We start from the raw sequence: 25,153 nt of genomic DNA, 5'->3' as shown, positions 1-25,153 counted from the left end.
ATATGATATCTGGGAGAAAGATTTTTTTTTTGTTTTTTGCATCAAGATGGAAAAGAAGAGAGGATTCAAAGAGTTGACGTTGTAAAATTTCACCTGTGAGTCTCGGCGATGCAGTCGGCCAGCCCTGTGAGATGAAGGCCAAAAAAGAACGGATAAAAAGTCATGTTTACTTTTCCACTACAGCAGCACAGCATCTGTCCATGTATTCATCTTCAAAGGTTTAGAGCGACTTTTTTTTTTACAATGTTCTGTAAATATTTGTTTTGAGATATGAGAGATTTGAGAGATTTTCTTTTAGGGATGACACCACCTGGACTAATAATACTTTATGCAGCCTTTTACCATAGATTTGATTCTCTTTTACTATGGCATCGGGTATAATCAGCATAAGGATGGAAAAGTGGTCTCTTCATTGATCTGAAAAGCTTTTCATTCAATCTGCTCATTCTCTGGGACACCAACAGTAGCTCATCCTTTGACAGCATTGACAACATGATCTAAAAGGGTAAATCAATTTTCCCAGAGGCTTGTGTGAATCTCATTCACAAGTTCTGCCCCTACTCCCGTGAAGCACAACCAATAATAACACTTTTCATGAATTTCCCCAGGTGTAGTAATAGCTCCAGCGCGTGCAGGCAGGCCTCAGAGGCCCTGAACACTCACATAATGACATATCCAGTCTAGAGGTTTTCAATCACACAATATATACACTCTTCTTAACTAATTTGAGCCAGTGTTCAAATTTAATGAAGTTATTCCCCTCTGGATAATGAAATGGCAGTGCAGTGCTCTTCAGATCAGTAAGATAATACATAAAATTGACAGTTATAAAGTTGGGTTGTTGAACTTGTACCCCTAACTCGTAAGTGGAATATGTGTTTTTGCGTGCCAGTTAAACGCAAAACTAAGAGTGAAAGGCGCACTTTACCTGTGCTACTGTTGCATGTTTTCAGGGTTTGCTCCTCGCCTTCAGAATCCATCTGTAAATAAAACATGTGATGTACAGATGAGCCACCAAACAGGTAGACAGATTCTATTTATAATTTTTTATTCATTTCTTTTATTTAAAATGGAAAAAAAAAGGTTTTTAACACTTTATAGATTATTGCTGATTTTTGACAGTCAACCAGGGAACAGTAAGCCTTAAAATCAATCTGTGCGCAGAGCTCCTAAAACATCACTAATATGCAAACACATAAAGTATAATGTTTTGGGAAAAAAGTTTCAAAGGTGAGTAAAAATGTAATGACACTAAATAATGACATTAAAGTACGGACTGCACCTCACTGTGTGTGTTTAGACAAAAATAGTTGCTAAAATCCATCCACTCTCGCTGGCTGTTGCTTGTGGGCCCCAAATAAAACCTATTAAACATAATTATTCCAGGCTGATGGTGGCGTATAGTGGTCACAGGCCAGTGAAATCTGTGAGTCATAGGATATGCTGTTACTTTTCCCTGGTAATGGGAAACATGACTCCTCTCTCTCGTTTGCTGTTGTGATTGAAGGCACTGACCTGTCATACATTTATAATAGGGGAGCAGGTGTGGCAGTGATGGACCTTAATTTCCTTTAATAAACCTTTTATGTGCCACACTCTTAATGCCACGCCGGGCCCTCAGAGGTCCTGCTCATAATAGGTTCATTACTTTTGATTACTACAGCCTATTGAGACAAACAACTCCCAAACACTATAGATTACATTCTGTAAAAACGAATGTACCTCATTAGTTTGTAACACTTTTCCACACAGACGTGCTTCAACATTTTGTATAAATTTGTTGTTCTGAAGGCAAAATGTTGCTCTTACATCCTGCAAACTGAGATTGTAACGTCCACGTTAATCAAAGTTCAAATGATGTTATCAGTGTACCAAAATATCACCAATGACTCACACACATTTATTACCGGTGTGTTTGTTGTATTTTTTTATTTTATTTATTTTTTTTACTTCATCTGGCATTTTAGAAGTGCCCTTCTTGTGTAAATGTATTTAAAAGCAGTATTTTATCATTCAGCTTGTTAATGTTTTACTTTTTTGTATTTTATTAATTTCCCTGGATGAATTTAATAATAATAATATGCCTAAAATAAAAACAGAATGTTATAAATTAATTAAAAAGAGAAACCTTAATGCTATAGGGATCACCTAATAATCAGTGATGGTTCCTAAAACCTCAGTTTATCGTCAGTGCTGTGCCAGTCCAACCAATGAAGCACAGTTTTGCTGTGCTGTATGTCTGACTATAGATCAGCATATTTTACCATGAGCTGCGTATCCAATTTCATGTGTTATATAAGTTTGCGTCTGACAAGCAGATTGAAGCCTTTCTTTTGTCTGCGTTGCTTTTTAAAGTGCGCCACATGTGCATTTCTGACATAATTATGACGAAATGGTTTGTGACAAAGCAGAGGCTATTGTATATTCAATTCACATAACAGGGAGTGACAAGTAACAAGACAACGAGGAAGGCGTCCGTTTATGCTCTGGTGTATTAACAGGTACTCCTGGTGTGGCAACAACATGGACAAACGTATGATGGTGAATGTTTACAAAATCAGAACAAATAGATACATTCAGGGTCAAACGGGAGCTTTCATGACAATCCTGACGCAATCTGGCTGAGATCTTAACAGAATTTATCTTTTGATTATTGTTGTTTCACGATGCTTTTGGTCAGTGCATCATATGTGTTTTTAGTGTGCCATGTGGTGTACATTAGCCATGAACCTGAACCACATAGCACAGAATTTAGCCATGGATATTTGAAAGTGGAATGGCAAAACTTATTTTAACTTCCTGTGTTTAGCATTTATAATTATGTATACAATACTCTGTATATGCATTTAATAAATTATTTAGAACACATTATAATCTAGCTATAATTTGTCAGCCTAGTGCAGTGCAGCCTGGTTTAAATAATATAAATTATCATATATATAATAATATATATGATAATGAATGACTGTATTGTAAAACACACATAATAACATAAATATGTCTTTATAGAATTGGTGACAATCACTCTACTTAAAATGTTCTTTTATCTGCTTACAGCAATAATGTGTCACGAACCGTGTAGTAAATATTTCTCCATAGTTCAGAAATGATAAGTAGGGGAACTTAATTTGATACCAGTAGAAAAAAATGACATTTTCTTAAAAGCGTTATTATTTCAGCCTAATAATACATATAATAATTTGAGGAATAAATGCAGAACAATATAGTCACGTATGTGTTTTTCAGTGATTCTGTTCAGTTTTCTCACTTTCTTACTCTTGTCTTGTTGAAGCTCAGTGTTGAAACAACACAAAACAACATGTGTTTCCATCTGAATTTTCCTCAGATATTTCGGCCTGTTCTCTGACAATCATAAAATGTTGTGAAGAAACAGCTGGAGCTGTGATGAGATCATGTCAAAACACAGAAATAAGATCACTAAGTACACCTTTTAAGATTGACAGTATTTTTTTTTTTTTTTTGTATCAAACTTCCTGTTATCATTTCAAGCTGACTCAGCGACACCTTTAAAAGAGTATATAATCTGCCAGCCTCCCACAGCAACCTGAGTTTGTGATCAGTGTGGTCAAAGGAGCAGCGACACTCCGCCACTTAGTAAGCTACTTATCCAAAACACAGTTACGTAATCATTTATCTCCAGTGACTTTTTGTCCCTAACAAAAGTTATTTTCACTCTGTTAAACTTTGCCCGTGCCCCATCAGATAATTTACCTTTGATTGTAGGTTTCCGTGCGCACTGTAGGATAAGATGCCAGACCCACACTGTCCCCCCTGGTTGTTGCTTTCACACTTGTTATCTCTCAGGAGGTGATCATGTAATTCATTATCTAGAAGAGAGAAAAAAATCCACATGTAAATTAAAAGTATGTGACTTATTTCCTTTTTATTCATCATATCTGAAATCGATTATATGTCTCTAAAGATCTTCCTGAAGGTTTTTATTATTACATTTTCGTAATCTAGAGACAAGGATGAGAACATGGAGTCAGAAAGGAGTGGAAACAGCATATTAATACCTCACATGGAATAAGAAGCGCAATGCAAATTGATTGCTTGACAGAGATCAAATTGCTTGCTTCTAATTAATACAAAACATCCAAGAGGGAAAACAAGGATGAACACAATGAGTACATTAAGCCTCTTCACTTCACAGATCTTATTATGGAATTATTTATTTTTGTTAGCTTTGGAGAAAAAAAAAAACCAAAAAAAAAAAAAAACAACCAACAACATCTTCTTAATTATAGCTCACAGAGCGCTTCCCCAGAAAAACAAAACTGGGGGAAAAAAGGAAAGGGGAGGGGAGGTGAGGGAGGGTTATTCACTCAGTTTCATTAGCATATGAAAAAAAGACTCACTACTATTTGAGCTGGTTCGTCATCTGCTGAATCATATTTATGCACTCCCGCCTCTCACCCTCATGCACACACCCCAAGTCCAACACAAATAATGTTTCTCAGAGGACTGTTTCCCTCTGTCTAGGGCAGATTTCTCAGGGGGGAAAGGAGGCAGCCTGATGCTTGGGGTCTATAAGATTCTCTACGTGTTAATCTGGCTGCTAGCTGTCCTTGAGCCCAGCCCATTCCCCCCTAACCCCATCTGCTAGCATTCCCACCACAGAGGAGAGAATGGGCTACGACTGGGGGTAGAAAAAGAGAGAGAGAGAGAGAGAGAGAGAGAGAGACCTTCCCAGTCCAGCAATCATGAATAACCATTGCCTCACACCATTATCAGAAAGGCTGGATCCAAGCTGAGATGGTGGAGAGGAAATATCTATAAAACACCCCGACACTCCTAACATTGCGCTGACCACACTCTTGCTATTTTGTTGTAAGTGATGCTATTATGATTATTTTCATATAATGCCTTATTAATACCGCGCAGCTGCTGTGGATATTCATCACTGACCTTGAGTCTTTGTGTCCCCTTGTTCCCAGCTTATCCGTGCACTTGGGACGCTCTCATGTAATTAACACAGACATTATGGTGATGGAGTAAAAAAACTCACCGGTACTGTGCTGATACCTCATCTTGGAACCAATAAAACAGGCCAGAGTAGCAAAGTAAGATTCTGGAGACCATAAAATTAATTACATTATTTACATTTCCTTTAGATAGGAGGTACAGGCGAGATGATAGAGGCAAAAGAGATTACACAAAATAAGATTTCAAAATGTCAGTGCTGCACTCTCAACCAACCAACCAACTGTTATGATTAGATTACTCTTTTAATATAATTACTGTCTAAGGCTGTGTAGGGAAACAATGCATACATAAAAAACAGGAGCAGCGTCTTAACTGATTCGCATCCTTTTCTCCACGAGCCTTTTTCTCTTAACCTTTCTTCAGCAGTATCATTTTGAATTATAGGGAACGGATAGGTGCTCTGTGCAAGGTCACTGTCTGGTGTGTACTCACCCCACCCAACACCCCACTCCCCCCCCCCCCACCCTGCTCCTTGTTTTTGTTTCCTTTTCCAGAAGCACACTGAGTGAAGGGTTAAAACTGGAATGGATTTAATTATGGAATGAATGGAATTATAATGCGCCTGCAGCAAGTTTTCCTCCTTATTTATTAAAGCAGCTGATGGGCCAGGTTTGATGAGCCACTTCTGGCATAATTGAGTCATCACACAAAGAGGGTTCCTCGCATTCAGAGTGGTTTTATCAGCAGCAAACAGACCTGATTACTGGCAATTACACTCTGATCTAGGGGAAGGAGAAAAAAAGGGTAAATGTGCGGGGTAACTTCTGTGTTTATAGTTTACCCCGGGAATAATTTTCACATTAATTTTACATGCTAAGTGTTTTATGTTTATGTATAATAAAGAGCAAACGGCAGGAGATAGCACCTTCTACTTTCATATTTCCTTGTAATGAATGTCAGAGAATATAGTGAACCGCTTGCAATTTATATTTACCCTATAGGATGTTTGAGGTGTGCAGAGAACCAGCTAGACATAAAGTCAGTGTGGTTGAAGCTAAAGGAGAGCTGGCAGGTATACACCAGTTTGGAAAGAGCTAACACTTATTCTGTGGAAAAGCAGGTAAAATTGTATACAGAAAACAAGCGATTGCTTTTGCCATTTTTCATTGAGATGCAAATGTACTCACGGTGAGTAAATTAAACTCTGCTCAGAGATTAAAATCAACTTCTGTTCAGAGAGTATTTAGATAAACAACTTTTTGTCTTTTCTTTGTGGGGTGGCCAGGGACTCGTCAGATGCCCCGTCCCTAAATACCAACTGGACATTAGGATAATAGCTAAGACACATTTTTGGAATGGGGAGGGGGACAAAAGAAACCAAGGTTGTTAATCAACATCAAAATTTCACTTGTTTAGAAAAAAAAAAAAAAAATCTTTATATCACTTCACTAAATAGGATAGAAGATACTGAAGTTTATTCTATAAATGTACTTTAAATTAAGGTGCATTTATTTACTATAATCTAAATTTCAGAAGAAAAAAAAATCTGAAAGCAAATTATTCAGCCGGCAATTTATGAGCATTCCTCTGCCTGATAGAGGTTTCTGGATTCATGCAAACACAGTAAAAAATCTTGAAGTCAACTGCGATTTCAGATATAACAGCCTCACAGCTACCCTGACGGCCAAGCAAAGTGTTTGTGCCTTTTGCCAAAGAGTACTTTTATAGAGGAGCGTATTGGCATCTTATCACTTTTCCAAGACAGAGATGCTTCAATAAAAGAACACAGCTCACAGAATTCTTAACAGACAATTAGGAGCCTGGCTAGCCACTATCGCTTCAATGATTTGTTATGATGGCATAACTACAGGGGAAACTTGTTATTGGACGGAGTTAGCAAGAGTCCCATAAAAGAGTCAGATGGTGACACCTTTGCCGAGGTGATTTATGAATCTTGTAATCTCCTTCCAAAGTCATCCCAAAGCCTTCCCTCTAAATTGAGTTCATCTGGAGCCGGACCACACAGAGGCACCAAGTCCAGATTGTTTCTTCTGACATCAAAGAACCAATTTCTGTTTTTGACCAAATTTCTGGTGCTTTTAGTTCCCTTATCGTATGAAAGGGGCCTAGATGATATGCTATTTTATTTGTGAATTTCAATCCAATTAAGAGCACCAAAATATTGAGACAAATAAAATCTTTTTACACTACACTATGAATCAATAGCATAATAAATGGAGTGGCAGACAATTTGTCCATTGGCAAGTCTCCAGTCTGCCAAACCACTCTCATGTTAGTTTGAATCTTTGAATTCTGTCATGAACATGGTTTTTCAAACCTGTCTAATTTGGGGACAGGTGTTTGGGGAAAAAGAAGTTCCAGCCCTGGTGTAACAATGAGCAGCGTAATCCTGCCCATTGTTCCTGCCCGAGGAGGCCCTTTCATGGAGGAGGTTGCATGAATGCTACCAGGTGGTCTGCAATTTGGAGAAACGTAGTAACCGTTCCAGCTAATCCCCTGTCACAAAAGGCAGGTCTCCAGTGCTCCGGGGCTCTCCGGGGCAAAGGGAAAAGTTTACCTCGAACATACAGTGTCTGAAAGGAGTCAGGGACTCGAGCAGTGATTCCTAATCAGATTGCGCTGAAGTGAACAGCTCGCATGGCAGCTGTAGTTTTCCCAGGGTTAATTACCTTTCACTGCTCTCTCTAAATGAGTCAGCTGTTCCTGTCATTAAACAACTCCACTCTATCTCTGCTCCTCTGTCCTCCACACACATGTGCACATGTGCACATGGGTGCGTACATTCACACACACACACACACACACACATGCACACACTGGCCCATACACACATTGAGACCCACCTTTGTTTTTCTTCCAGTATTTGTTAAAGTACTGGGTATTAAAACTGGCTATTAAAACATTAATTATTTGAATATTAGTGGTGACTTTGATCATTAAACTAATCAGTCAGAGGCCAATGAAATGGAGGTTGCTGTCTTTTTATTTGTGCTACTGATGTTTATGCAGATAGACGGCAGTATTCCCAGTGCACCTCCCCTACCCTGTTGCAGCAAAATAATACCAATCTGTCAAGGTCTTCCTCTAAACAGCCCTTTTAATACTAATTGAGTGTATATAGGAAGCAAACATGTCCACATATGCGCACACACACAAACACAGGCGTACGCACAAGCACACGAATACACATACATGCACACACACACACCAACACAGAGTCCAGCTCTGATATAGTTGTGCTGTCATCAATTCTGAACAATCTGTCTGCTTACTGAGCTCAGTGGCTTAGGATGTTGGGGGAGTTTTAAGTGATTTTTGCCACTGTATGGTAAAATCCCTTGGCCACCTGGATTACAAACTCTAGTCCTTTAACTCATGCCAGTATAAATCCGTGTTAACTCGGATTTACCTCTGGCATATGAATTCTCAATCTGCGTAAGCTTTGTTTGGAATGAGTCGAACATAAGTATTTTGTGCAGTAAGGATGCCCAATGTTAAATTCCTGTTTCTGTGAAACACACACTGGGAGATCAGTTCAGGACTAATCAGTTATCAGAATAACTAGAAAAGACTTAAGCTGTGTTTTATCACAGTCAAGAGGTGAGGCCTGTACAGCCGATCTTAACCTGCACTGTGAAATCCACCTAAACGGGGTGACTGATGTATGCTGTGGTCAAGAGTTTAATCAAATTCCTTATACCAAGATTCTGCTTTGCTTATTGTCAGACAAAACATTATTTGCTCAGTTGTTCAAACACAAGCCCTGGTCTGCTCCCAAAGCGATCATGATAAAATAAAATATGGCACGAGCAGCCTGCAGGATCTAAATTAAGTATTATCCAATATCCATACAATCTCACACACTCACACATATAATATGCACACACTTCTGGGCGAGCAGAGTTAAGCCAGACTATTTTGTACTTAAAAGGTTAGCGGAGCTGTTTTGTGAGTTTGATCCATGCCTGCCAAATCAGCAGATGGTCCATGAATATGATTATATGCATCAATAAAAGGAGTAATCTTTAACAAAATGTAAATTTGACTTAAGTCCAGGGTTTTAATATACGCGATGGACTTTAACCCACTTTCAAGCCTGACAGTGAAGCATGATAAGCTAATGCACTTAAATTTTTTGTATTACTAATGTTGATCCAGCGCTATTATCAGAGATCAAAAAGAGGCGTCCGAGGGAAGGTACAAGATATCTGCAGTGTTTAAAATCTGTTAAAACAGCATCTACTCACTTTTGAGTGAGTATTTTCACAGTTCAGCAATCGATACAAACTGAGTCTGGGCTTTTAACAAGATCCTCTCTTGGGCTGTCAGGGTCTATTATACATTTCAGCGATTTTTAGATAAGTCCTTGGACAACATTGAGTCAAGCTTTACTCAAGGATCAGCAACAATAAACAGCCTCCGTGTAACAAATACAGGCATACACACACACACACACACACACACACACACACACACACACACACAAATAACCCTTTATACTTTTGTTAATAAAAACTCATATTTCTGACAGAAACTAGCATAAAGTGCCCATAACGCAAAGTGCAAGGCAAGACAATATCTTAAATAAAGAAATGGAGAGAAAAGTTTTAGCAGCAAATCTGAAGTTAAGAATGGTCAAGTAAAATGTAGTGATCTTACTCTGAGACACATAAAACAGCATCACTGTTATTGACCCTTCCATGAAGCTACTTATCTGAGCCTGAGGCTTACACAGCACAGCACATCCTCACACAGACAAACAGAATCACTTGTCTCCTGCATCCAAATGCACTCATGTTAACATGTCCGACAGGGCAGAATCACGAGCTTGACTTACCATGCCCCCTTTAGCCTTTGTTTTGCATCTCATAGTGACGTCGAGGAGGAGACGGAGCAGAAGGATATCGAGGTGGGGTACAGGGTAGTCCAGAGTCTCGCTGCTGAGAGAGTGTGTTTGGTTGGTGTGTGCGTATGTGTGCGTGTGTGTGTGTGTGTGTGTGTGTGTGCAGGGACACTGTGATATTCACCCGAAACGCTAAGCTTTTTTTTTTTTGTAGCCTTTGTGTCATTCACTTAACAACCAATCTCATTAGCTGCTGGGCTACAATGGGCTGAATTATTTTCCGTGTAAATACACCACATGGTGACTAAAAGATAGATTCACCCCCGAAAAAAAAAATCAATGATTACTGGATAGAACAGGCTGCTACTAAAAGGAATTGAATAAGACAGTCATTTAGAGTGATTTCAATTGATAAAAGCGATTTATATTCCTCAGGGTCTGTAGTGAAGAGAGTGTAAATGCATAATTATGTGACTGTAATTACTATAACATGGTGATATATACATGTAGCTTTGACTTGATAATTGAACACATATGGAGTGGGTAATATCAGAGAGGATGAATGGATGGATGGATGGATGGATGTTCAGAAGTCAGCTACTCTTTAAAAAAATAAAAAAATCTTAAAGGGGTTCAAAGGTACATTATATGACAATAAGTACAAGTTTCAAAATCGTGCACGTGTTTAGTTTTTTTTTTTTAATTTTAGTTAATCTATTGCTGCAGTGCTTGTTGAAGCAGAACCATGAATACATGTAAAATGTAACTATTGTAAGTGCTTGAAGTCATGACAGCTGTCTATAAGCATCAGGGACATGTCTATTGGCCAACTTGACCCTTGTTAGAAAACAAAACAAATACAAAAAGAGAATACTGCAGCCTGGGACTGCCGAGCCGGGTCACTGGAGATTTTCCAGACAAACGCCGCACAGGGGAGGGGAGGGGAGGGGAGGAAGAATAAAAAGGACAGGCTCAGAATCTCATTTTAACAGACCGCACACAATCTGGGCTCCCACAGAACTATCTCTGCCTGACCGCTTTCTATTTATCCCTTATCAGTGTTTACCAACCGCTAGTTTTCTTTCATTCACACTGTGAGGCAGTTCTCTTACTATCAGTCAACAGCTGACACCGTGGAACAGCCTCAAAGGCAAGAGGAAGGGATCAAAACTAAACCAAAGCTGTTTAAACAATACAACAGAGGAAATAAATTCATAAATCCTAATTCTTCCCAACCCACAAGGGTATAAGCAGATCCTTTATAGTTAGGCCAACAAACAAAACCACAGCCAATGAGGTACATTACAATCAAGGTAAATTCTGAAATATATTTTTAAAAAAGAGAGGCTGAAAAAAAATCCCATGTAATATTAATTGGGAACATTGCCCTGTCAAGCTAATTTAACTATTCACTAAAAGGGTTTTGCTGTTGTGTTTTATTACCTTTACAAAAAAAAATTCTCACCTGATTCAACCTTGTTAACATTTTTAGATCATTTCACTAAAGTAAAACCAAGGTAGAAAATATGATCTTCATTATACACAACTAACATTTCATTGTCATTTGTTCATTTGTGAATGTTTATTTATTATTTTAGAGTGTCTGGTTAGGATCAGTCCACTTCCAAAAGAAAAAACAGGAATTGTTTTTTTAAATTACAGTGTAAGCCTGTAAAATTTAAATATTGAAGATTAAATTCTACACACCTAATTATATAATATAATATTTAATTTACTGAACTTTAATTTTGCAATATCAATAGTATTTCAGAGTAATATAGTGAAATTGTGACTATTACATGAGAATACATGAATTATACACCTTGACAAAACCCTTTTTTTAACAATATTACAGGTTATAGAAAAAACAATGGAAAAAAGGAACATGTTCCTAACAACTGTAAACAAAACAATAATCTGACATGTATATATCATTCTGTTGCTTTACATTTTTTTCCAATAGGACGCACAAACAGCACTGTTTTTCTGTAATACTGTTCAAAAGTTAAGTAATTAATTACATTTATCCTTTCACCAGCTGCTCAACAGCAGATGGATCATTTCTGAGACCTTGCTGAATTAAATCCACATAATTCATTTTCCTGGATTAACTAACTGAAGTTTGAGTAGGGTAAAAAAAAAAAAACAGGTAACACAATATGCATCATGTATGCTGTGTTTTTTTGTGCGATTTTGTCATTTATATTGTATGCACCCGCAGGCATCTGTCTTATAACTGAAACAAGCAATTAGAGATCAAAAGATCCCAAAACCTGAATGACCTGATATTTTTATTTTTGGGCAAGAGTGATGGAAACAGAAGGAAACATTTTTTTTTTTTCCAAAACAGAAGTTCAGTATGCTTTGCAACTATGTGAATAAGTTTGAGAATGCAGTTTTTTGGAGACAGCAGGTACCATGGACAGTTCCTGTGGGTGAACAGAGGTTACATTTATGTGTTGTGTAGCAACTAACATCCTGCTTTCAAGCGGAGGGTGGGGAGCAGACAGGAATAATGGCTCTTACTTATCACTGCTTTGCCACACATCCCTGCTATAGCCTGAGCTGTTTTTGTAATTAAAACAGAGCAGAGGTGTAACTTTATAACCTCGCTCACAGGTCCTGTCTTCATATGTTATCCTGTGTAAATCACTTGTCAAACTTTTCGGGGCGATAAGCAGGATGTTACACCGTTACACAACGCTTTGTTATCTAATGTCTTTTGTTGCTATTTTCTTGTTTGTTGAGAGATTCAGGCTGGCTGAAGTAAGCTGATAGATTTATGAGAAAATGGAGGCTACCAGGCAGAATGACAGCCATCATTTCAATTTATTTCATCTCTGAAAATTTACCAAATTTGACACTGAAATTTTCCAAACATAAAAAGCATTAAATTTCTCAGTCATAGATTATGATGTCTCTGAAAGACGTGTTGATATATATGACAGGCAGATGGAGCAGTTTACACAAATATTTTTAACTTCATGGTAAACTGTTTATTTCCTGAATAAGGAACAAACTCTTACCCTGATAATTTCACAAGGACCATAAATTCTTTCGCTAATACAGACCTAAACTGTGATCTTGTTATAATATATATTAAGGATATATTAAGGAGAAAACTGCATTTGTTTAACAATGATCGACTCAAAGTTGGGTCATCAAGCAGATTCTGAGCCATTAGTGTGCTGCAAGTTACTAGTAAATGATGAACTTTTCTAACCAACATCCGTCCTCTTATATCAATAGTTGCTCTGGAGACTGTCGAGTGCTTTGGCCCCTCTGAATTTGTTCAAAGCTAAGGGTTGTCCATGTATACACAAAAGTTCACTTGCAGTCTGTGTTACTATCAAACTACATTCACCATTAGCATATAGTTTTTGAACTTTGCAACAGTTAAAAACGCAAAAAATAAAAAAAAACAGAAGCAGAACCAAATGTAATTCTTTACCCCTCCTGAATCTGTTTAAACTAAAACATCATGCAAAAACTGATTTGTAGACAATTTTAGTGTCAGAATACATTCAGCGTTAGCACATAGTTTTCAAACTTTACCAGAATTACAGAAAGCCAGAACAGGATGCAATAAAATACTTCACTGACTGTTCAAATATGTTATTGGTACATGGAGTCAATGTTTAAGTGCATTAGGCTCAGTGGTCTTGTATGTACAGCTGTCACTGTCAAAGCCACAGGCAACCTGACAATGCTTTGTCTCTGCACACAATACGAACATGTGCTCTTCTAAGACAAGCTTATACTCTACACAAATGCTGTGAATTTAATCTAGATAGACAGTATCACATGCTATCTGGATGATCAAAAATAGGTCATGCCTCTCAAAAAACTGTTTGAACCATTTAATCTCTTCTCAAACTGTCTGAAACCTGGACAGAAGCTGTGCTCGCTTTCCAGCAAAGATTTTAAGAACGCTGATTTGTATCAAGCAAACAATGTTCACCATCAGACCAATATTATCCAAATACTCCCTGACACAATTCAGAACAATTGCCAACACAATACCATTTCGCATAATCTCGCAAAATCCGCAGAACGCAAGTTTAGCTGCTGAGTAAATCTCTGTAAATCTAAGTAAGTTTCCAACACTTGTACATTTCAGCTCCTGTTTTGGATTTCACATGACAGCATCTAACGGCGTGAGCTAAAAGGCTTGTCGTTCACATATGCGATAGAGTATCAGTGATGATAAATGCTGACCAAGCTGACAGTATATTTAATAAAAAGAACTTTGACACCAACCTAGTGCTGTGATCCAAAAAGTTTGATTTTCTCCCAGTCTCTTGATAGCTGAGCTGGTGCTGTGGCTTTGAAAGGTAGTCCCCAGGAATATGACATACTGTGCCTTTGACAGCCTCGAGATAAGCACCTGCGTTCGGGTCCCTTTTTACGTCACACCTCCCCATTCACAGCCCTTCAACATGATGCACATTTGCACATCAACAGCCACCAACCCCCCTCCTCGCTCTACTCCCACATCCGCAAAACACACAAACAGGCACACAAGCAGGCAGATGCACGCACTAGCCTCTACTCATGCGCGCGTACACTCGCACAGACACACGCACAGGCACCACAGATTTGTGTGCGCTTAGTGAAAATGCAACATACATGCAGGCAAACAACACACACGGACAAACATACACACTCACAGGTGATTTATTCCTTTTTTTTCGCCTACTCCATCCAGCCTTATTCATATATCGATCCTTGTTTTATGTGTTTAAAAAAAAACGAAGAAAAAAAAAACTTTCACTTGCTTTGTCATAAGACTGGGGCATATGCCCTCCCAAGCTCCTCATACATCACTCATCATGCAAATGAGAGGGAATGTCACTCCTCAGCAGCAGATGGCCAGGGATGATAACAATGGCTGAACAGACCAGTTTCAATGTCTCCGACTTTATCGCTACGGCAACAACAAAAATAGATGATATGAAATCCTTGTCTGTTAATTTGATTCCCCCCCCCTTTTTAATGTTTGTACCTGTCAGTCTGTTTCATTTCTCCTGGACCATTTGAATGTAAAAGCTTTGTCCAAGGTTTTCCTGTCACAAGAAGTCTGGCTATCAGTAAAAGGCAGAGACCTGGAAATGATTTTTGGTGACTACGGAAGGCTGCTGCCTAGCAGTTATTCAAGTAATTAGGTGTAATTCCTCCCTGTAGGCCATGTTAGCCTCCTGAGTTAGCTCATGCGTTCGACAGGCCTGGATAGAGACAGGGAAGAATAAAAGAAGAAAGGGGCCCCGAGAAATCACAAATGCAGCTTTTCAAACACCCCCCCAGCCAAAGTGATGTCACCCTGCGTCCTGCTGACTCCTGTTCATACAAGCCCCTATAGCAGAGAGTAAACAGTGGAAGCGTTTAGCAAACAGGGCCAGATTACAATGACAAAGGCAACCACACTTCTGGGTGGAGCCTGGGGCGAGGGGGGCAAAAGAGGGGGAGGGGGTTTTGGGGACGGGGGGTGAGGCTCAGGATTTAAAATAAGTGATACCCATGAGGGCCCCTCCCTCCTCAAGATCCAAGCATAGCCCTTCCCCAGCTGATGGTAGGGGCCACCCAAACAAGCTTATCTGTCGGTGATGTCCCCTCCAGTCCCCGGGGACTGACGTGTGAACACAATATATAATAATAATGTATTTTCAGTTCTTTTTTTCTGTGATTTGTGCATTTGGTTATGCAAGGCTGGGGACTTGAGTATGGAGAATATCATTACTTAAGGTTTGGCAGTTGATCATCACCTTGTTTAATGCCTCATTTGAAAGTCTAATTTCTAACTGTCTTCAAGAGCCAATTCATGGTACACTGTGAAAGAGACGTACAAAGAGAGTAGGCCTGCTCTGTTTTGCCCTCTTTTCACTATTTGTGCTTGATAATCATACACACATATGAAAGTAAAGAAACATCTATCTAAGCATCTCATCAAATAACACGTTCTTTGTTTGCTGATGCAGACAATCTCCCTGTGGGGACACAAGAAGCTTGTCCTGAGGATGATTATTTCATGTCCTAATCTAGACATCAGGAGAAAGAAAAAAAAAAAAAAAGAATCAACTGATGTAAAGCAATCTTGACAAATTGTGAGACAGCAACATATTGAAGACTACACTGCACCGCCATTACAAAATGTCACATTTTCTTTTGGCCCTAACATCTGTTCAAAAAGAGACCTCATTCAGTGCAGGCATAGAACATAAACTAGTATTTTGTCAAGCTATTTCATCAACTGAAAATGTGGGCATAACTGGAGAGAGCTGATGGAGAAATGAAAGAGGAGTGGGTTGGACAAAATTACATGTCAAACAAGGGTTCACATTTAAAAAGTCCTGCTCATATTTGTAGAAAGTGTTTGATTGCATTTAGAAGGGTATTACAATGGGTCACATCTGTGTCTAAAAGCTTTTCGCATTCTGCTGCAAATTATGTAAGCAAAGTGAAGGGTCACAGCACCCTGTTGTTTTGAGCACTATACCTTCCTCCTGTGAAACCTACACAAATATGTTTAACTGAATTCTTCTAATGCACTGCAGGATCAAAATGTCAGCAGTATAACTTCAACAAAACCCCTCACTCAACACCCCGCCCGGCAATTTCAACAAAGCAACGCGACTAATTTCGCATGGCAGCCCGTACATCCAAACAACAATGCATATTCACAGTGTGCCATTGAATATGATAGACATGTAAAAATCTATATTAAACTGTGGTTAATTTCAGCCATAATGCTTTAAGCTTGGTCTAAAACGACACAAATGCTTCTTCTTGGTGGTACTGAACTCTCATTGTGCAACCACTTGAAGCCGCTTGTTCATCACATAAAGTCACATAAAAGGACTGAATTAAAATAAAAAATATATATATTTGCATATGCAAATACAAGGAACCAAACATAAGTACATGATGTTGATATGGCTCCAGGATGTAGAACTATCTTTATGTTAATGTCAGCAGACAGGGAAGATCCTTTTGAAAATACAGTACATTTTTCATGGGGATCATTATCTACACTGCATGTCACTGTGTCTCAGTTAAAAGAAATGATTAGATTACTTCCCAGCAATCCCCTTTGGGGTGATTTGTGTGTGTGACCGTGGGCAACCTTACAATATGTTTATTCAGTGTCCTTTGAAGATACTTCAATAACATTTCAAATGTTTTATGGACAAATATAGGATGTTCCCTTTAGTTGCCATAAACTGATGCCTTTGGAACTAGGGCTCTGTTATTTCTGAGTTTGTAGTCCAAAGTTACTATATATTCCTCTTGTGCATTGTAACATACTTGGGCAGTCTTCAAAAACTAATACAATGACTAAGTGTATAATACAGACTTAATGGATGTGACAGACATGACCGAATATGGACTTCTGTGGTGTAAAAAAATGGGAATTAAGGCTGTATGTTGTCATCATGTAAATAAATGCCTACATGCAATTCCTAAATTGTTTACCTTATTGGTACCAATGAAAAGCATTGGTCATTAAAGGTAGCTATTTGTTGTCTACATTCATTGCCCTCAAATGAAAGCATATTTTTGCAAATAGTGGGCCAAAGATCTGATTGACAAAAATGTGACAAATCTTCAACTATTGTGGTGTAAAAATCACAGTTAAGACACTGTATCCATGTTGCTTAAAGATCACTGCTAATTACTAAACCCACATAGATCCAGAAAAAAAAACTGTGTTGAATTATCTTTTCAACTGCATGTTTAAATCATCCACCTTATCAGTGACAACTAAAAGCATCAGTCATTAGTGGTCATTACTGGCTCTTTACATTCACTGCTCTCAAATGAGAGCATATGATTGCTCACATCTAAGAAATCAATGCATGACTGGTCAGTCGATGTCTGGCTTTTGTAGTTCACAGGACATGGACTCATTGTGTTGTGTCATTGAGAGGTTAGGTCCAGATCTGGACATCTCTGGGGGTCCCTGCCCATCTTTTCTACTCAGGCAGGCAGACAATGAAGCAGACACGCCTATAAATGGCCAGATAGGAGCTTGGATGTTCAGCCAAAAACGAGCATCTAAACAATGGTAACAGGTGTGTATAATGCGTGCTTTGATAATGACCTTGGTGGCTGTAATAGTATGTCTAGACACAACTAACAGGAGGCTTTTCTGTCTGGTCTCAGGAGTCCTGTGGGGGTTCAACCGCAAGATCCTGGGGAGCACATACTGGTTGGTTGTTAGTCATTAACACTAAAAAGAAAACATGTTAGACAATGTAGCATACAGAAAAAAAAAATGTTTTACTGTGACACTGGCAGCATGAGAAGCATCAGAAAAGTTAAGTCTGCCACTCAACAGATTTTTTTTTCTGTCTTTAAAATATTTGCAGGGTAGTTTGCATAATAAGCTAAAATCATCTTGAGTATTCAGAGATATGCACTTGAATACATAGAAAAAAAACTCCATTAATGTGGATGGCTTGCAATTTTTGATTGCGCCAGATACAGGAAGCTTGCTGACATGAACTAAAATGCAAATGCCCTTTGAGCAAAACAAAGAAATTGATTATGAAGTAAGTTTCTTCAGCACAAGTAGCTGGCTTTGAGTGATTAATGGGGGTGGGTCATTGATTTCCTTTTGTTTAGATCTTGGTTAACTTTCTGGAGACACAATTATAATTTGTTTCCAAACAATAAATCCAATCTAGCTTGAGCAAATTAAATTTCCCTATGGCCTCTTCTGCGTCATTTTACATCTGAAATGGATTGTTATCAAAAGGCATTGCATGTAAATGTCTTTTTCTGTTTATATTTGTTACAATACTGATTAGATATTGTTTTTCTCAGTATATTGGAAAGTGAGCACCTCCTAAGAAAGAGCTGTTTACAGAAATCTGTGTGACTTGTCAGCCAGGGGTTAATCTTCCAGTTGTCACTTCAGTTGCTGTGTCACACGCATCAACATTTCTGATGAGCCATGTATCTACAGTATATGTGAAATACTGTCTACATGTTGTCTAAAACATGCCAGCATATGGTGGATTTGTTGGATGGGCACATATTGTCTATCTCTATGTTAGCTTTGCTCAAGGTTGCTGAAATGTTTTTGAGTTATAGCGCAGCACAATGTACTTTATATTTCTGTGTATTTGCAAGTCAAATTGCAGTGTTACAGACTACTCTATTGCAAGGCTTTTGCCATATTCCTCAGCTTTACAACTTTGAAAACTTCCACAGATCCAGACATTTATACTTCCTGATTTCTCGCATCATCTCTCCAAGATAGTGATAATACGATTTCTGTGTTTTTCGCTGTTGAGAAACAAACTGGATTATGAACAGATCACTACATAAACAGCTTTCTAAAAGGAGGCAGCTATTTTAAAAAAGGCTGAAGAAATGCAAAGAGGGATTTAAATTTTAATTTGAATTTATTCCAGCAAGTGAAAGGTTCTTTTGAGAGGGGATTTCAGCAAAGATGATGGTATTTAAAAGTGATAAACAAGCATCTAAACCTCCAGTGGAAAACAGTCATTTTGCTTCTTTCTAGTGTAGGGGAGGAATTGGGCTTGCTATGGTCACATCCAAAAAATAAGAATAAGTAATAGTAGTAATTAAAATGTAAATAAGCAAGATCCATGGAGATATTTCAACTGATTTCTGTCATAAATTGTGTAATTAACATTTTGTCTTGACACACCTTGTGACTCTGGATGCATAGCTATATGTCCTCAGGTGCAAATTCATGTTCTCTGTGTACTTGGCATAGCGTACTTTATACTGTACATGGTTGCTTTAAAAAAATCTTTCACACTTATCATATGCAATTTAAATCATGTGCCCCAACACTGCAGAGGAACATCAGGCTCGAAATAAGTTCAAAATGAAATTCCTTACAAATTAGGACTTGTGTTACTTAAGGACTGTTGTTGTGCAGTTTGAGAACGTATCAAGAAAAATCGAGTTAATTTTTGGATGGGTGATTCATGCTGGGCAGTCACATGTCGCATTTATGTGACAAATTGTGACTAACCAAGGCTGTCATCTATTATATTCATAATGTATGTATTATAATGATCTGACTGGATTCAAATTTCTATTCTCTTCTGGATGACCACTAAACTTAAGCAGAGAAACCTATGCCACACAAGAAAGACAAAGAGTTACATCATTTTGTTGAACAGTTAATCCGATCATGGACAGTGTTTGTGCATTTGCTATCTTCGGAAAATGCCAGCAAAGGCGCTAAGTAAACCTATTTTACAAGACTCCCTCACAAGGATACTGTGCCAGTATCGGGATAAAATTTCACACAGCGGCATGGCTCAGTCACATAACCTAAGCAGGCTTAGGAAAATGGAACACTACAAAGTATTGCACTTTCTGCCTGTATGTGTGCTGCGGCATACAAAATGCTTGGATGACTGATGTGAGTTTTAGCATGAAAGCCAAAGTGAACTAATGGCTGAATAGCATGTAGATACTGTTGTTAATGCTCTGAGTTGTTTAAAATGGTAGATTATGGAAGTGTGCACCTGGCATTCTGCAGTCTAGCCTGGCAACCCTCCTCCCTTATAATTATAATGAACGCACAGTAATTCAGGGTTGAGGCTGAAATACGAATGATGTCCTCTGAGACAGCTTGTTTTAATGGGTATGCAGAAGAGTTCCTAGAAGTGCAGATGGCAGATGCAATGCCTTTTAAGCTATTTACAGATTGTATACTACAAGGTATGGAAAGACCCATAGTGTGAGGCCATATTGCTCTTCTGTGCTCCCGGATTGCTCCTGGATTAGACATTAGGTTGGCTCATGAACTACTAATGAAAGCTTAAGATATGTTTTAGAGAGTGTTTAATGCAATATTGATAGCCTATTGCAAAAACAAGTTAGATAGCATAATAAGGAAAAAGAGACAAGGGCCCTGGTTAAGACTGCATAGCTTGTTTTTTTCCATCTAAATAACCCACTGTTCTTACTTTGTCCACACAGGGGTGCATTTACTCAGAACTTGAGCCCACACGTAGTCTTTCATTAGAGATTGTCAGAAACCTTATTATTGTTTCTTGGAAGGATGAAAATCTATCAGAAACTGCAGTCTACATGTAACATTATATGGCACTGAATGAGCTACAAATAAAATAAGGGCCAAAATGCTAAATAAAATTTACATTTTTTTCATACCCCCCCTCCCCTCCAAACACACACACACACACACACACACACATAAACACTGAACCACAAAAGCTGCCTCCACTAGTAATCCATACTGATGTCAATGCGCATGTTTTAAATGTAAAGGACATACCTCATAATTACAGTTTTAACATAAATAATGACAATATCTCACTTGTGGTTTTAAAAGCTGAATTTGTAGCTGTTTGCACTGAAAATATTCCACCACTGTCAAAATCATTCTTTACATACAGTATAGGTAATGTATCTCTATTCCTGGCTCAGACCCAAACGTATATAAATCAGCATGCAGCCTTTGAATCAGCTCACTACTGTGCTACAAGAGCAGGTATTGAAATAACAAAAATGTTAACTCCAAGAAAAAGTTTTGCCGCATTAAAGTCACATAGGAGCCACATTAGCATGTGAAAAGAATAAACAGAGGCATTCTCAGTTACACACTCTACCTGGCTGCTAACCAACGTCCTTGTCAGAAGTCCACCCACCGCACTGGCTAACACTGAAAGACCTCCTGGGGACCGCAGTGACCATTCACTCGGTTCTCTCTTTTTCCCATGCACCTGTGACTGTTTTTGTGTTTGCTATTTTTTGCTTTGTCTTTTTCTGGCAACACTGTATCATCGGAGACACACTTTCCCTCAAAAGGAATTCTCCTGCCCAACAATGTGGTTTGTTTGTTCACCGGATATGGCAGGCCAGAGAGTCAAATGAAAAAAACAAAAAAACAAACAAACAAACAAAAAAAAAAAAAACCAAGTCACCGCAGTAATAATTAACATTGCCACAAGAAAAATAAGCTGAGAGACACACTGGTATGAATGGACTTGAAATAAGAAAATAAGGTACTTTTACCAACTGGTTTCTTGCCGAGTTGGGGGGCTTCACAGGTGCAGTTGGAAAGGCTCTCCTCCTTACTCTCCTCGGACGGCTCATCCGGCTTCTCCATGGTCCTGGACCTTAGAGAGCTGCTTTTCCATTTTCCAAAGGACTTTGCCACAATCGCTTTGTCCGCTCCTTTCATTGTTTTCTGTAAAACACATTTACAGCATGACTTCCCAGGTTTATCCCTCTTGTGAGCCATCTGCCCCCTTTTTTGGCTCTCAATAAACCTGGGCTCATCTTTTCCAAACCCAAAGTAAGGGAGAATTAGGGCATTGTGTGCATATGCATTCTCTTAAGCATTCCAGAAAATTTCCTGATTGCCCTGGCATCTTTTTTAGAGAGCGCTTGGACATTGTTTTACCCTTGACATTTTGCAATGCTGTGTGGAGAGAGTAGTACTGATTGAAACAGTATAAAACAATACTTTGCAAAGTACCCACACAGTAAGCAGTAGATGGAAACTGGAAAAAAACAAACATGTTTTCACATTTAATCCAACTTAAAGGAAATAAAAATAGCACATTATGCCCTAATTGAGTGCTGTACAGTCCGCAAATACTATTACAAGGCCGATCAGGATTAGCAGTGGAACATACCTAGTTATCTATTTCTGAGTGCCAAGACTGCTAGCAGTGGGCAACTAAATTTCAAAAGCTGGCAAATCCAGTTGTCTCCTAAATACAGAAAGTACTTAAATCCAGAGCTAACAGAAGAAAAAGACGGATAAAGGGTGCTCTGCATATCACCGAAAAGCTTGTGCACTTTTCAGAATCACTGGCTAGGTTAAACAAATATGCTAAGTAGAGATCAAAACAATCCTTTGATCTGCAGCCTAGTTTCCAGAGGAATGGCTTGGCTGTTGTTGTAAATAACTTGTATAAATCTATATATCCATTTGCCTTCAGGTAATATCAAAAGTGCCAGGGATTCACAGGCAAATACCTTCTGGTTAGGAAATAGATCAGATAAAAGCATATAAATATTTCAGCAACGGTGCACTCTGTCAGTTTGTGTATTACAGCTGAGTTTTTAACCCCATATGATCATTTTACTTGTTTAGTTCAACAGTAGAGACATGAATTAGTAATATTTGATAGGAAAATTACATTCTACCCCTTTCTATTTTGTAGATGGAAAAAATGTTCCTACCTCCAGCATGCCATTCAGGTCAAACACAGTGTAAAACATTGTGCGAAACTTCATACAAAAGAGGTTTGAAGAATCAGAATGCAGAAGCTATGCAACTTGCTGACTAACTTTGCCCTCTGTTTTGATCGAGCACACAAAGAAAAACGCTGTCCATTCAAAACAGACAGCATAACTCTTTTCAGAGAGGGGGGACCGTGAACAAACGAGGCCATGTCCTGGGCTGCAGTCAGCTTCCCGTCAGGCCTGCACAGTGCACGGTGAGGGCTGCAGGGACTGGGACCGGCTGACACCACACTCACGGGCAACAGAACAACTTTTGTGCACACTATCCTGCTCTGAATCTTCTTTTTTCCTTTCTACCCCAAATTGGACAAGTGTGCTTTTTGGTTTTTAGCTTGCTTTTCCTGAGCCCCTTTTCCTGGCTATACTACATTAAAAAAAAATACTGGCATATTTGACAAACTAATACTTTCTGCAAATTTATTTAATACAATTTAAAATTCTTAAACAGTAGCCTAGTATATAATTACCATCATTATAAAGTTCAAATTAGTCACCTGCACTGTAGAGATTTTAACACATCAATATACAACGTGTTATTCCAGTAAAAAAACAGACACAACTATAAATTAAGCACAATTAAAGATATAAATTCAGAGTTGGCAATAATATATTACCAACAAAGCATATTTGAATTTGATATTGTGCTCAGTCATATAAATTTGAGAGCTAATGAATTTAAAAAGGTCAAAACCCCAGCGACACTTGTAAAAGAGTTCTTTAGACTCTTTTAGACTTTTTCCATTCTTTGTGCACCTTGGATGTAAGTGAAGAAACCCATACCACGCTATTTAACTTACACAGGCTGCCCATGTAGCTTACTTACTTTCTAGCCAGCTTAACATAGGCTAACGTGCTTCCTAACTTAATTCAATTTGAAGTAAAATGAGTCAAATAAGAAATTGCTGTAACAAATTTATACTAAATTGATTAAATAAAACCTTACAAACAGGAAAAGACTGAAGAGAGACCGAACAAAAGCAACATTTGTTTAAAAAAAATCTAAAACAGATGAAACAACTAGATATGATATAACCAGCTAACATATCAGACAGTTTTAAAATAAACTGAGATGCTTCACTAACTGACTTATTTATAAATTACTGTTCAAGTATAGACTGAACTTTTTTAAAAAAATAAATATTTTTTTAAGACTGTCACAATATTCATTAAAAAATATATCCCCAGAGTTCCTCTTTATGTGCTATGCCAATGTGAATAGGCCATGTTAGCTACTATAGCAGACAACATGCTAAAAGATGAAAACGCTTTAAAGATCCAGTGTATAGGATACAGTGGCATCTGGTGGTGTGTTTGCACATTGCAGCCAGCTGAACACACCTCGTCTCACCCTCCCCTATGGTGAGGAGGGTGGGGAAAAAAACATGATAGGTCATCTCTAGAAACAGTGTTTTGGGCCGTCTGTTCTAGGTTACTGCAAAACCGTGGCAGTGTAACATAGGAGACTTTGTGGAAGAACAACGTATCAGGTCCAAAGATGGCTCCTTTTAAGTCCAGTGAGAATTGTTTCCATGGCGCATACACCAAAAAAGTTGACTAGCTTCCATGTTTACATCCTGGTTATGCAGCCCAGTGAATATGCACAGTAGTGTTTCTCTCACCTGATCCACCTTTAAGTTAAAGCTGGGCCAAAAGACTGTACATTGCGCTGATCTCAGAGATCATTTTTCTCGACTCAAGAAAAGCTTTATAAATATAATGTCTCCATGGATCAAAAATTTCATAATAGTAAGAGTCATAATTGACCTTGTTTGCAATTCAAAGTGCCCTATCAACAGGTGTCTCTTTTGTAATGCTCAATATAATACATCCATGTGAGGAGCATGCACCATCTTGGACAGCCAGGTAAGGCAACACCACTTGGTCAAACCAAACCAGAATTTATGCAGGGTCTTCCTAAAAAGAAAAACAGTGTGTAAAATCATACAGAAATAATCCCTATCAGTCATCACATGTGGCCCTCCTGCCTTCTGCCTGTATTTTCTTATTTTCTCATTAGTTTGCTGTGTTCGAGACATGCTTAAAAAAATGAAATAACGTTGCTTAACGGTATGACCG

At 38.4% G+C, this 25,153-nt stretch overlaps 1 long non-coding RNA gene across 1 annotated transcript; it reads right to left on the bottom strand.

Moving 5' to 3' along the window:
• Nucleotides 1–93: 93 nt before the first annotated feature.
• Nucleotides 94–14,244, bottom strand: LOC124069877. The gene is made up of 4 exons (XR_006845116.1): nucleotides 14,072–14,244; nucleotides 3,733–3,848; nucleotides 929–980; nucleotides 94–124 (listed from the first exon to the last, which is right to left on the bottom strand). It is a non-coding gene; the product is annotated as an uncharacterized LOC124069877 (long non-coding RNA).
• Between the last annotated feature and the right edge of the window lie 10,909 nt (nucleotides 14,245–25,153).

The sequence above is a fragment of the Scatophagus argus genome, chromosome 13 (assembly GCF_020382885.2).
Source record: "Scatophagus argus isolate fScaArg1 chromosome 13, fScaArg1.pri, whole genome shotgun sequence".
NCBI lineage: Eukaryota > Metazoa > Chordata > Actinopteri > Scatophagidae > Scatophagus > Scatophagus argus.
The sequence above is the reverse complement of the archived record's forward strand: the minus strand, read 5'-3'. Positions and strand labels throughout refer to the sequence as shown.